Here is a 13,721-nt window from a genome sequence, read left to right on the forward strand (position 1 = left end):
AGGTGTGGGGGCGCATGCATTTAGTCCCAGCACTTGGGAGGCAGAGGCAGGAGGATCTCTGTGAGTTCAAGGCCAGCCTGTTCTACAGAGTGAGTTCCAAGTAAAGTGGGCTACAGGGAGACCCTGTCTCAAAAAGATCAAAAAAGAAAAAAAAGTAGATTCTGCGAGAGTGTGGCTCTAGCGTTTAAAGTCAACTTGTCAGTTCTTCCAACCCAATATGGAGGAAAAATGGGGCAATATGGTATGTTATCTTCCTTGTCTTCTCAAAATAGGAAAAAATGGAGTCAGGTCTGATGGGTTGGATTTTTTCATGTTTTAAACATAAAGAGTTTGATGTTTCCTTCAAATAATGTAGCAGATCATTAAGTCTGCTTAGGGGCAGACTGGGAAGAGGAAAGCCCCTCCAGGGATCCTAAGACAGACACATACACAGAAAAAAAAAAGAGGAGATGGGCCAGCTGGCTTTCAAGCCCAGACACCCTACCTGGCTTGTGTCTCCTCCCTGCCCACAGTGTGCAAGAGAGCCTTTCCTCCAAGACCCCTCAGATGAAGCCAGACAAGGAAGGCGCCTCCTGACCTCTTTCAGCTAGTATGCCCTGCTATGCTCACTCCTATCTGTACATAGAGGCTTCTGCCTGGAGACCCTGAACCTTCCTATGTTCTGGCCACCAGGGGATTAATGCCTAGCTTAGTAGGAAGCCTCTAGCCTCCCTGTGAGGGCCCTCAGAAAAGGCCATCTTGATTTGTATTCTGACCATGGGTTATTTATTAGAAAAAGAAAGTTCCCCAAGGGCAAGGCCAATCTCCTCCAGGTCATTTACCTTGTTCTTCCAGCAGGCACACAGGACTTGAACCTCAGAGAAATACTTACTCTTGACTGATTGGCACTGATGGAGAGTGGGCAAGAAGAACAAGAAGCTTAGCACCTCAGTACAGGACCTCAGGTGACAGGCACCTGAACTGGAAAAGCCTCTGCCAAGGTCAACAGCATCTGTCAAAATGAAAATGCACCAAACCTCTCACTCAGGAAGTCTTTTTCAGGACATTTCCTCTTCCTAGTGTCTTCAATGCCCAAGAGGCAAGTCTAATGCCCATCACTGAAGGGAAAGTGGAGTAGCCATGAATGGTCCCACATTTGAATTCCATGTAATATTTTTTAAATGAAGGTAATTAACTCCTGACATTGAAAGTTTTTTTCAAAACTAATTTTGAGGGGCTGAAGAGATAGCTCAACAGATAAAAGCAATGGCTGCTCTTTCAGAAGACCTGGGTTTGAGTCCCAGCACCCACATGGCAGCTAACAACCGTATAGCCAACATTTCCAGAGCTAAAGCTCCTCTGGCTCTGTAGCTCTGCCATCCCTCCAGTGGCCTTCTCTTCAGGATGACAGCATTCCTTCCAGCCAGCACAGTGCACACAGCCATGTCCAGAACAGAGGCCTTCTGCTTGTGTCTAGAGGTGAGGAAATAGCTCACTGAAGTTCACACACACCATTTCTTTTATCATCTTCCTGACCCAAAGTGAGTCATGTGCTCCCCTGAACCCATCACTGGCAAGGAGTGTTTGCTTATTAGTATGAGTTTAGATTAGTCCTTCAGAGATTGACTTTGGGAGAATTAATACCATGCCCATAAAACAATTTGTCTTGTTAAACAATATCAGATGCATGGAAGGCTTTCTTCAAGACCCAAAGCGCAGTTTTTTCCATATCAGCTTCTCCCTATAAGGGAGCATCTTAAGGGACAACTAGTTGTTTTAATATAAACCATATCAAAGATATAATAAAACATAGGATAGAAACATCTGTCCAGTGACTACCCTGTTTATAAAATCATATTATGGTATCTTTTTCTTTGGCTTTTATTGATTTTTTGATGATATGTAAGGTTATAGATTATGGTCATTAATTTCATGTGTCAACTCCACTGGGTTAAAGGTGCCCAGATAGCTGATAAAATATTATTTCTCAGTGTATCTGTGAGGGTGCTTCCAGAAGAGATTAATATTTGAATCAGGAGACAGAATAAAGAATATCCACTCCCATCAGTGGAGTGGACATCATCCATTCTGTTGAGAGACTGAAGAGGATTATGTGGGAGAGGGTCAAGTTCACTTTCTCTGTCCTTGAGCTGAGACATGCGTCCTGTCGTGTCATTGGTCAATGGAGGTCCTGGTTCTTGGGTCTTTGAACTTGAATTGAATTAAGATACTTCATCTTCATCTTGGTCTCTAGGCTGCAGGTCAAGAGATTGTGGGACTTCTACCTCTATAATCTCATGAGCCAATTCCCATAGTAAACTTGCTCTTTTCAATTTATATCCTATTAGCTCTGCTTCTCTGGAGGACCCTGACTAATACACAATTACAACTAGCTTCTCCAATTTGTGTTCTGTTTTGAGAGCTACTCATGTTAACACATGTAACCCTGATTCATTTATTTTAATTGGTGTATAATAATCCATTGCATTGTTGTGTTATAAAAATGCCACAATGTATCCATGGACATTTTGTTGTTTCTGGTTGCTGTCCTTTGTTTTAAGATGTTATATACAATGCTACTATCAATTCTCTGTTTTTGTTTTGTGGTTCTGGGGACAGATGCACTAGGTAAGATTTCTAGCACTAAACCCTACAGTGAATCCTTGTATCTGTCTCCTCAAGTCTGGGAGAGTTTCTTTAGACATTCAGTCCCTGAATTATAATATAAATATTTTCAACTTTCTTATGAATTATTTTACACCATTTCTCTAAGCAAATTGGTCTCCAAAAAGCTCATACCCATGTACAACTCTCAATGGGAGATTGGAAAATTGCCACTCTTTTTTAAAAAATGTTTGTGTGTGTGTGTGTGTGTGTGTGTGTGTGTGTGTGTGTATCTGGGGAAGGGTATGTGCCATGGCACATGTGTGGAGATCAGAGGACAACTTGTATAAATAGGTTCTTTTCTTCAACCATGTGGGTCACAGGGAACAAACTAAAATGGTGAGGCTTGGTAGTAAATGCCTTTCCCACTGAGCCATCTCACTGGCCCAACCATTCTACATTCCTCTCTAGGCCTTGGTATTGCTGAACCTTTTCTGTTTTGCCAGTCAGATGCAGGTCAAGTTATAGAAGTTTGATTTTGAATATCCCTCCCATAAAGAAGCATTTTACTGAAGTTTTTGTTGCATACTGCTTGGGAAGATACTTCTGGTTGCTTCCCAGTCTGTTCTTCATCTCTTTCTTAGTAAAATATCCTCTAATCTGGAATTAGTGACATGGCTTAGCAGATAAAGTGTTTGCTGCACAAGTCTGTTGGCCCGAATTCAATCTTTAGAACTCACCTAAAAGTGGCAGGAGACAACAGATTCCACAAAGTCGTCTTCTGATCTCACGTGCCCATGCACACACATCATACATACACACAATAATAATAAATACATTTTTAAAGATCCCCTAAATTTCAGCTAGGCTTATAACCACTGCCGGTAAAGTCTGCCTCTCCCAGCATCTCTTACAGCTACATGGATCCATGTGATTAGGCTTTTGCCAGTGGTACAAGAGCAGAAATGTAAATGAACCTTCAAGGAAGCATCAGGATAAGGAGGCAGCTTCTTCCATCTATTTTCTCTCATCTGTGATAGAGGTATGATAGCTGCAGCTGGAGCAGTCATTTTGAACCATTAACTTGGAACAGGGGCATGGCACAGAAGCTGGTGAGTAGCAGCATGAGTCCCCTGACTGCCCACCCCAATTTGCACAAGGTAGGAAAATGCACTTCTTTTTCCTTATTCAGGAATTTTTGTCACTTGCCAGCAAATCTAATCATAATATACAGATTAAATTGGTCTTCTATGCATGACTAAGTGGATAATCCCAAGAAAGTGTGGGGAGGATAACTGGAAGAGGGAGAAAGATGCCTGGGTTGTAAACAGAAAGGAGAGGCTTTGAAGATTCCTCCAAAAGCTTCCAGGAGGGCAACTAGACAGTTTCCAAGTCCTGGACTACATGCTAAACTTCGCACTTGACTCAAGTCATCTAACTCCTTTCCCCAAAGAGGCATAGACAAGCATGAGCTCTGCTGAGCAAAGTGCTTCCAGAGAACTTTCTGAAGGCATGCAGATCTCTGTTCTCTAGTTAGTCTCCATGGCATTGCCCCTGCTGCTCCATCAAATGCAAGAGCAGGGCCTGACTCCCAAGAAGGACTCCAGAAAAAGTCCTGTATTGATTACTTCTCATGTTCTCTGACCAATTACCTGACAAGAAGCAAGTTAAGGGAGGAAGGGATTATTTTGGTTTACAGTTAGAGAGGATGCAAGGCATGGTGGCAGGACCATGAGGGGGTTGGTCACATCAAGTCAGTGGTCAGGAAGCAGAGAGCAGACAGGCCATGGGGCTAGCCTGGAAAACCTTAAAGCCTGAGGGCTGGTGAGTTGGTTCAGTGAGTAAAGACGCCTGCCACCAAGCCTGACCCCCTAGGACCCATAAGTCAAAAGGGAGAACCAACCTCATCTTTTGACTTCTACATGCACTATACACACACGTACACACACACACACACACACACACACACACACACACAATCAATGTAAAGAAAACAAAACAACAAAAAACCCTTAAGGCCTGCTTCCAGTGACCTCCTTCTTCTAGCTCCACCTCCTGAAGGTTCCACAACCTTCCAAAACAGCACCACCAACTGGGGACCAAGTGTTCAAACACATGACCCTATGGGCACCATTTCCCATTCAAACCTCAATAGGCCCCAACTCCCAACTTCTGTAGGGCTATTCTAGGGCCCATGACACAAAGATTTAAAGATGCTGGGAAAGCATTGTTTCTCCTCAGGACCTAGGTTTGTTCTCATAGATACTGAAAACTGTATAACTAGTTGAGTTTCTGTCTTTGCTTTTGTGTTCAGACAGCTCAGAAGCAGAAAGCAATTCAGCATGCAGCAGGTGAGTTGGACTTGGATCCTGCCTCTCTGTTACCGTCCTCAAACCTGCATCTTCCCCAGGCTACCTTTCCATTTCTAACTCATGTTCCCTCATCTTCTATATTGTTGCTAATATTTGATAGAATGTCAACAAGAGGGAGAGAGAAATTAATATACCTTTTATGAATATCATTAGAATGTATACATCCTGCTGGGTGCGGTGGCACACTCCTTTAATCCCAATACTCAGGAGGCAGAGGCAGATGGAGCTCTGTGAGTTCAAGGCCAGCCTGGTCTACATAGTGAGTTCCAGGCCATAGTGAGTTCCAGCAAGACCCTGTCTCAAAACGACAAAAAAAAAAAAAAAAAAAAAAAATCTACACATCCCATTCAGAATACAGAATGCCCACTCAATATGGTCCCCTGAGGAGATCACTCTTCACGTGCTGCTGCTCCTTAAAGTGCAGAGCCCCAGGACCTTTGCCTATGGGAATAATATGGGAATAATTCTTTCTTGGAGGAAGGTAGCTTGCATAACATTTATGTGATAAACCTGTCCACAGTTTATTCAAAGAAGCATGGTCTGCAGTGTCCTCCATGTACATGGCATTCCCTAGGGATTGGATGCCCTAGTACTCAGTATGAATGGAACCAGTGGAGTTGTGCCACCTGGTCCTGCTAAAGATGCAGAGAGCCAGTGGAAGGCAGGCCCAGAGCTGGATACTGGAGGTCCACAAGTGAAAACATACGGTTTTCATTTTCTAAGAGTGCATAGTCTTTGGGGAGAAGCAGATATAAACAATCCTTATAAAACAAAGAAGTGTGTATAATGCTGGCCTGTTTACCAGAAGCTGAAGGGAACAATGGATTCCAAATGCAGGAATAACTTTCCAAAAGGGGGCAGGTGAGGGTGCATGGAAACCATTTGAACCTGACCTTGGGTGAAGAAAGAGGGTTTGGGCTGTATATAAGTTTCCTGTAGCTGCTGTGACAAATTACTCCAAATTTTGTGACTTAAAGTAATGTACATTTGTTCTCTTCTAGTTCTGGAAGCCCTAAGTTCAATCAGTTTCTCTGGGCTGCCATCAAGAGTCAGCAGGCCTGCGTTACTCCCTCAGGCTGTGGGGAGAATCTTGCTCCCCCAGAGAAAGACTTTGTTTGCCCTGTGGCATCTCTCCATTCTTTGCAGCCAGCATCTTCAATTCCCCCTGTTCCACCTTCACCTTGCCTCTCCTCTGTGTGTGGGAGTCTCCCTCAGGTTCCCTCTTACAAGAACATAGATGAAGGGCTGGAGAGATGGCTCAGAGGTTAAGAGCACTTGCTGATCTTTCAAAGGACTTGAATCTGGCTCCCAGCACCCACATGGGAGGGCTGGAGATGAGGTAGGGGGCATACTCCATCTGTAACTCCAGCTTCAGGGGATCTGATGCCCTCTTCTGGTTTCCATGGGCACCTGCACTCATATGCACATTACATACACATAATTAAAAAGAAAATAAAACTTTTAAAAAGAATGTAGGTGATCAATCTGCACATAATAGCTCATCCTTCTAATTCAGCACTTGGAAGGCCGAGGAAGGAAGACTACTGCTGTGAGGTCAAGGCTGGCCTGGCATGGAGAACAAGACTGTCTCAAAATAAATAAAGAAAAGAAAAAGAAAGAAAAGGAAGAAAGAGAGGGAGGCAAGAAGGAGAGGAGAGAAGGAAAAAAGGAAGAGGAAGGGAAACAAGTAACTAAACAAAAAGTGAAATCTATGTGATTGCCTCATCCAAACAATCCAGAATAATTGTCCCCATTTCAAAATGCAATCTGCAAATGTGTAGACACTCGGTCTCCCCTACCACCCTGCTCCTCTATTTTTTTTATTTTGAAACAGGATCCCCTGTAGCCCCAGCTGGCCTGGAACTCACTATGTAGACCAGGCTGGCCTCAAACTTGCAGAGATCCGTCTGCCTTTGCCTCCCAAGTGCTGGGATTAAAGGCATGTGCCACCACGCCTGGCCCTGCCCCACTATTTTGTCCTACAAGGTAACATACAGGTTCCAGGGATTTGGATACAGTTTGTTTTCTGTTTTGTTTTATTTAATTTTGTTCTTTATTCTCCATATACAGCTCAGGATGGCCATAAACTCCATCCTCCCACCTCAGTCTGTACTACCACACCCAGCTCACATGCATTTACCTTTGAAGGATTATTACTCAGCTTACTATAGGCAGGTGGAGAAGGGATGGGGCATTCCTGCAGGGAGCCCAGCAAAGAGCAGATAGGAAAACAAGAAAGGGCTTCAAGATGTTCAGGACCTGGAAAGAATCTGCAATAGGCCCTAGCTCTTTAGAGAACATGTGTGGCTTCATTCCATGTCCAGGCAAGAGGAACCCCTGACCTTTCCAGGAAATAGTGACATTGGATCAGGTGAATATTTTATTATCTGTGTATTTTTATTTTTTGATCTTTTTGAGACAGGGTCTCACTGTAACCCAGCTGGTCTGGAACTTACTATGTAGACCAGATTGCCTTGAACTCACAGAGATCCACCTGCCTCTGCACCCCGAGTGATAGCATTAAAGTCATACACCACCAGGCCTGGCTTCAGGTGTATAATTTCGATTCTCTAGGTACTATGTGGAGGCCAGGCTACAGGGTTAGGTTAAGGGACACTGCAGCCTGGGACATGGGGAAGACTTGAGGAATGCAGACATTGGAGGGTGTCAGTGAAGGTGGGAACTTAGGTAGGAGACAGTAAGATGGGACAGATGGGGAGGGCAGGTGTGTGAGGCTGAAAACTCTCAGCTAGGGTAGTCCCAGTCAGTGTGGAATTGGCCCCTGGGTGCTGACGTCATGTGGTGGACCCCACCCCAGGCTGATGACTCAGCCTAGGCTGTCTCAAGAAGCCACCTTTGTCGGTGGCTTGGACAGGAAGCTCCCCAGAAGGCAGGTGTGCTAGTGCCAGCCACACCTGCCTAGGTGTGCCAGGAAGAGTCACTCTGAGCCACTTCCTGTTTGGGACAGCTCAGTCTGGGCCCCCAGCAGCCATCCCCACACAGCTTTCATCTGTGATCCAGTGTCTGAGATCCAGGTTCCCTCTGGCTTGGCCCCAGTCCCTAGTGGGAAAGGGACCAATGTAAATGCCCCTAGTGAGGGGACAAATAGAATGGTGGTCCCTGTAGGACTTTCAAAGACCTGCATATATGCAACATCCATCTATCCACTCTTTTTAAAATGTTTTTTCTTTTTTCTTTTATTTTTTAAAATTTTTTATTTATTATTTTTAGTGTATGAGTGTATTGCCTCCATGTATGTGAGTGCACCCGTGTCGTGCAGTGCCTCAGAGGTCAGAAGAGGGCTTCAGATTCCCCTCGAACTGGAGTTAAGGATGGTTAGTAGCCGCCATGTGGGTGCTGGGAATCGAACCCAGGTCCTCTACAAGAGCAGTCAGTGCTCTTAACTGCTGAGCCATCTCTCCAGCCCCTTATATATTATTTTTATTTTATGTGTATGAGTGTATTGCTTGAATGTGTGTACGTGCACCGGTGTTGTGCAATGCCCACGGAGGTCAGAAGAGAATGTTGGATCCCCCAGAACTGGAGTTATGGATAGTTGCTAGCCTGCCATGTGGGTGCTGGAAATTGAACTTGAGTCCTCTGCAAGAGCAGTCAGTGCTCTTAACTGCTGAGCCATCTCTCCATCCTCCATCAAAACACTCTTAGAGCCACTTTAGCCAGGTGACTTTGGGCAAGCGTAGTAACTTCTTTACACTTTAATCTGCCCCCTCTAAATTGGGGAAATCCAAGTGATAACTTGAGAGGAGTGGAGGAGGTAAGCCCTTTTGAGCATGGCCTGGCACACGGGCATGTGGCACTCCCTGTCTGGAGGGAGACTGAAGATGTCCCAGTGGAAGTTGGGAGGGTCAGAGAGAGGCAGTGTGTATGTCAGGCTTATTGTCCTCTGTGGGCAAGTTCCTTATACATTTTGATGTAACACATAAAAAGCATTTAGCTCTTTACCTGCACAAAGCAGGACCTTAGACATGATAAAGTATTCTAAGCTGAGGCAAGCTTTAAAGAGATTCCTGGGCTCCATAGCAGGCTGCATGAGTGATGGGAGCTTTGTTGGTGCAGCACTGGTACATACCACTGCAGTACAGGAGTGCCTCACCACAGCCCCAGATCCATATGCAAATCCACAGCTGAGTTCCATCAGCCTAGGTGACAGCACAGTCCCTTAATGAAGCTGTGTGGGGCAGAGGTTGCAAAGTGACAGCTTCCAAGGTTACACTTGACTTGTAGAAGTGATTTGTCCCGGGGGTGGGCGGGGGACCAGCACATCCTATCATGGCAATAAACTGAAGCCACGAGTTACATGAATGTATTTCTACCTTGTCCCAACTTCCTGGATCCTTAGGAATATGAGTACCAAGGCCCCAGCACAGCAGTTGGCTCTAGCAGCAAACTGGATTTGGGCTCTGGTCCTGCCGTGCTGGACAAGTCAGAGAACCTCTCTAAGCTTCAGTTTGGGCTTCTGTGTAATAATAGGGCTTTCCTCACCAAGATGGAATGAGGGTTGTCTTAGTCCATCTTGTGCTACTGTAACAGAATGCCACAGGCTAGGCAATTTATAATGAATACAAATTTATTTGGATCACCTGGGAGGTGAGGGCAGGAGAGTCAGGAGTTCAAGATTATTCTGGGCTATATAGTGTGTTCGAGGCCATCCTTAGATATACGAGACCTTGTCTTCCAAAAACAAAATCCCAGACAATAACCACACATGGTGGCTCAGTCCTATAATCTCAGTACTTGGCAGGTGGAAGCAGGAAGATGAAGAGTTCAAAGCCATCCTTGGCTACATAGCAAGTTCGAGGCCAGCCTGGGCTATATGAGACTGTCTCAAAACAAAAACAAAACAACCTGAACAACAACAACAAAACCCAAGTAATACATAGATACATTCATGCTATATAGAATTCAAACAATAGAGGTTTATGAAGGACAAAATAAAATTCGCCCTTCTGATCGCTTCCCCTTGTGCTCTTGTGCCCATCCTCAGTTTACGGGAGTTTATTTGTATCTTTTTCTACACATTTGCACACAAAAATGGTACAAATACAAACATGCCTGTGTATGTGCTTTTTAACATCTCCTATACATTTATTTTTGACTTAGCAATGTATTAGAAACTCAGTATCTACCACCCAAACTCAATTTTGTAAGAAGGGGCCAAGGACTCTGCAAGGTGGCTCTGGTAGATTTATTTAACCAGGTGCCTTCTGCTAGGAGGGATCTTTTAAACTGAGTATAGCAAACTGAGTAGCTGGGCATCCTCAGGTGGGCACATCACTGCTAGGGTAGAATGCTTTCAAGACCAAAGTAGGCAGGCTGCCCTGGGAGATTTGGAGCTCTCTGTCTAGTGGCTCTCTCGAAAGACTCTGCTTCCATGTTCTTTGAGACAGCTCTTAACATTTTGCAGAGCTTCTTCTGAGCCAGGTGCTGGCACACTACACAGTGACTCAGATAGAGCACTGGAGGGGGAACAAACAGCTCTTGGCTGGTGGGGGAGGCCACCAGGTCCTGATGATGGTGCTTGTGATCCTATCCTGAGGGGGAAGGGTCATGGAAGGCTTCCAGGTGTATAGTAGCTATTGAGGAGCAGGTGGCAAGTAGAGAAACAGGTAAGAAAAGACATGCCAGCAGGAGGTGGGCTTAGACAGCTGAAGCCCTGGGCACTGCTGAGAATAATGTTCCCCAAATGCCTAGGGTTGGGGTGAGTGGAGTGGAAGCAGGTAGGATTGATGGGAAGTTTGCACTTGCTGGTGAAGGGACTTAAATGCCAAACTAGAATGACTATTGCTCCGGTTGAGCTGCAAGGACCTTGGGCACAGATACCTGATTACCTACACCTGAGAAAGTCCCAGCCAGGAGCCTTCCAGGGTGCCCTGTAGCTGGGGCCAGGAACTCATACCTGGAAAGAGCTTGCCAGGGACCAGGCCCTAGGTGAGGGAGGATGTCTCTTTCCCCTCTCTCTTCTTTTTATATTAAAAAAAGTTTCTTTTGTTACAGGTGTATGTTTGTCTGCACATATGTAAGTACACCGTGTGTGTGTGTGTGTGTGTGTGTGTCTATGTGTGTGTGTGTCTGTGTGTGTACACAGTGCCCATAGAGGCCAGAGAGGGCATCAGATCCCCTACACCTGGAGTTACAGACAGTTGTTAGCTGCCATGTGGGTGCTGGGAATAGAACCTGGGTCCTCTGCAAGAGCAGGCAGTGCTCTTAACCACTGAGCCATCTCTTCAGCCCCAGGACATACATTTGTGTATTTATTTAGAGCAGGATTGCTGGGTCCTATGGCAAGATCTTTTAAAATTCATAATACATGGCTGGATGTGCATTGGCCCCCACCCACAATTTCATACTTAGCATACAAGTGATGTACCTCCCAAGTGCTGGGACTAAAAGTGAGTGCCACCATGCCTGGCCTAAGTTTTTTTGTTTTCTTTTGTTTAAAGACAGGGTCTCATGTACCCCAGAATGGCCTTGAACTCAGGATGTAGCAAATCCTCCTGCTTCCACACTGGCATGTGCTACCACACCTAATTTTACGTGATAGGGATGGTACCTGGGGCTTTGGTTTCCTTCCTGCCTGCTAGGCAAGCACTCTACTAACTGAGCTACTTCCCAGGCTGTTTTTTTTTTTTTGACAATAAATTATTAAAGAGGTGCTCTACTACCAGAGGGGCCATTGAAGTCTGTCTTTCTTCATCCATGATGGTGGTAGTAGCCACTTGCACTGTGTGGTGGTTTGAATGAAAATGTCCCCCATAGGCTCCAAGTATTTGGACATTTTGTCCCCAGATGATGGTGCTGTTTTGTTAGAAGGCGTGGCTATCCTGGAAGAAGCACGTCACTGGGGGTGGGCTTAGAGAGTTCTTAAGCCTTGCCAGATCTCCAGTTGTTCTCATTTCCTGTGCCTGTGTGATGATGTGAGAGCTTAGCTTCTGCTGCTCCTGCTCCAGCCACCTCCAGCTACCATGCCTCCTCTCCAAGACGGACTGTAATTCCCCTGGAACCATAAGCTCAAATAAACTCTTCCTTTTATAAGTTGTTTTGGTCAGTGTTTCTATCACAGCAACAGAAAAGTGACTAATACACACTGGTTTCTAAAGCCACAGTAACTGGATTGTGAAAGCAACAGAACTTGATTTTCTCAAGGTTCCAGGGGCTAGAAATCTGAAATCAGGATGTAAAACCACCCTCCCACCCAAGCCTCCTGGGAGGGTCTTCTCCTGGCTCCAGCTTCTGGTTCCTAGGTCACAGAGTAACTGCTGTGCGGCCTCTGTGTTCAAATTCCCTCTTGTAAGAATATCAGCCATATTTGATTCAGGATATACCCTCAGACAGTGTGACCTCATCACAAAGACCCTATTACTAGATGAGGTTGCACTGGTAAGTTCCTGGTGAGAATAAATTAAAGGGAGCCAGAATTCAACCTAGCACACTACTGTCCATCATGAGGTTGAGTCAGTATTTCATGAGCTGCACATTAGTGACCTGTCATTTCATCTTCAGTAGGTGTGTTACTTCTACAAAGAGAAACTCATCAACTACTTGGTTACCCCAAGGTACATTCTGTGCAAGAAAGACCTGAATAAATGCTTCACAGTTTCCTTATTTATCAGCGCTCTAGATAATTGATTCCCCATTATGCTTCAAAAGTGATTCATTAAGGGGCTGGAGAGATGGCTCAGCGGTTAAGAGCACTGGCTACATTTGCAAAGGGCCAGGGTTCAATTCCTAGCACCCACATGTAACTAACAACTATCTGTAACTCCAGTTTCAGAGGAATTCAATGCCCTCTTCTGACCTCCGTGGGCATTGCATAACATGGGTGTACTTACACACATGCAGGCAATACACTCATCCACATAAAATAAAACTAAGAAATAAAATATTTAAATTTTAAAAAGGTGACCCATTAAAACAAAAATCTTGGGTGGGGGAGATGTCTCAGTGGGTAAGAGTGCTTACTATTCAAGCCTGAGGACCAGAGTTCCATCCTTAGCACCAGTGTAAAGGGCTTGGTGTGACTCTGCAAGCACTTATAACCTTAGCATTGATCTGTATGGATTTCTAGGCCTCACTGGCCAGTCATTCAAGCTGAAATATTTAGCTCCAGGTTCAATGAGTGTATTGGGTACTTTTCTGTTGATGTGATAAAACACTGTGACCAGCTGGGCGTGGTGGTGTATGCCTGTAGTCCCAGCACTCAGGAGGCAGAGGCAGGTGGCTCTCTGTGTGTTCAAGGCCAGCCTGGTCTACATAGTGAGTTCCAGGACAGCTGGGGCTACAGGGAGACCCTGTCTCAAAAAAGACAAAACAAAACAAAAACAAAGCAAAACAAAACAAAAACACCGTGACCAAGGGAACTTATAAAAGGAAGAGTTTATTTAGCTTATGGTTCCAGAGAAATCAGAGTCCATCATGGTGGGGATGCATGTTGGCAAGAGGTGGCAAGTGGGAACAGAAGCTAAGCACTTACATCTTCAAGCAGGCACAGGAAGCAGAGTGGGACTGGAAATCCAGCAAGGTTTAAGAACACTCTATGCCTTCCCCCAGTAATACACTTCCTCCAGCAAGGCCACACCTTCAAAAACCTCCCAAAACAGTGCCATCAGCTGGGGATAAAATGTCTAAATACTTGGGGGAGCTTATGGGGAGCATTCTCATTCAAACCACCACATTTCACTTCCTGGTCCCATGACCATATAAAATGCAAAATGCATCTAGTCCAACCTTAAAAGTCCCCAAAGTCTT

Source organism: Nannospalax galili, unplaced genomic scaffold, assembly GCF_000622305.1.
Source record: "Nannospalax galili isolate Female #2095 unplaced genomic scaffold, S.galili_v1.0 scaffold69, whole genome shotgun sequence".
Taxonomy (NCBI): domain Eukaryota; kingdom Metazoa; phylum Chordata; class Mammalia; order Rodentia; family Spalacidae; genus Nannospalax; species Nannospalax galili.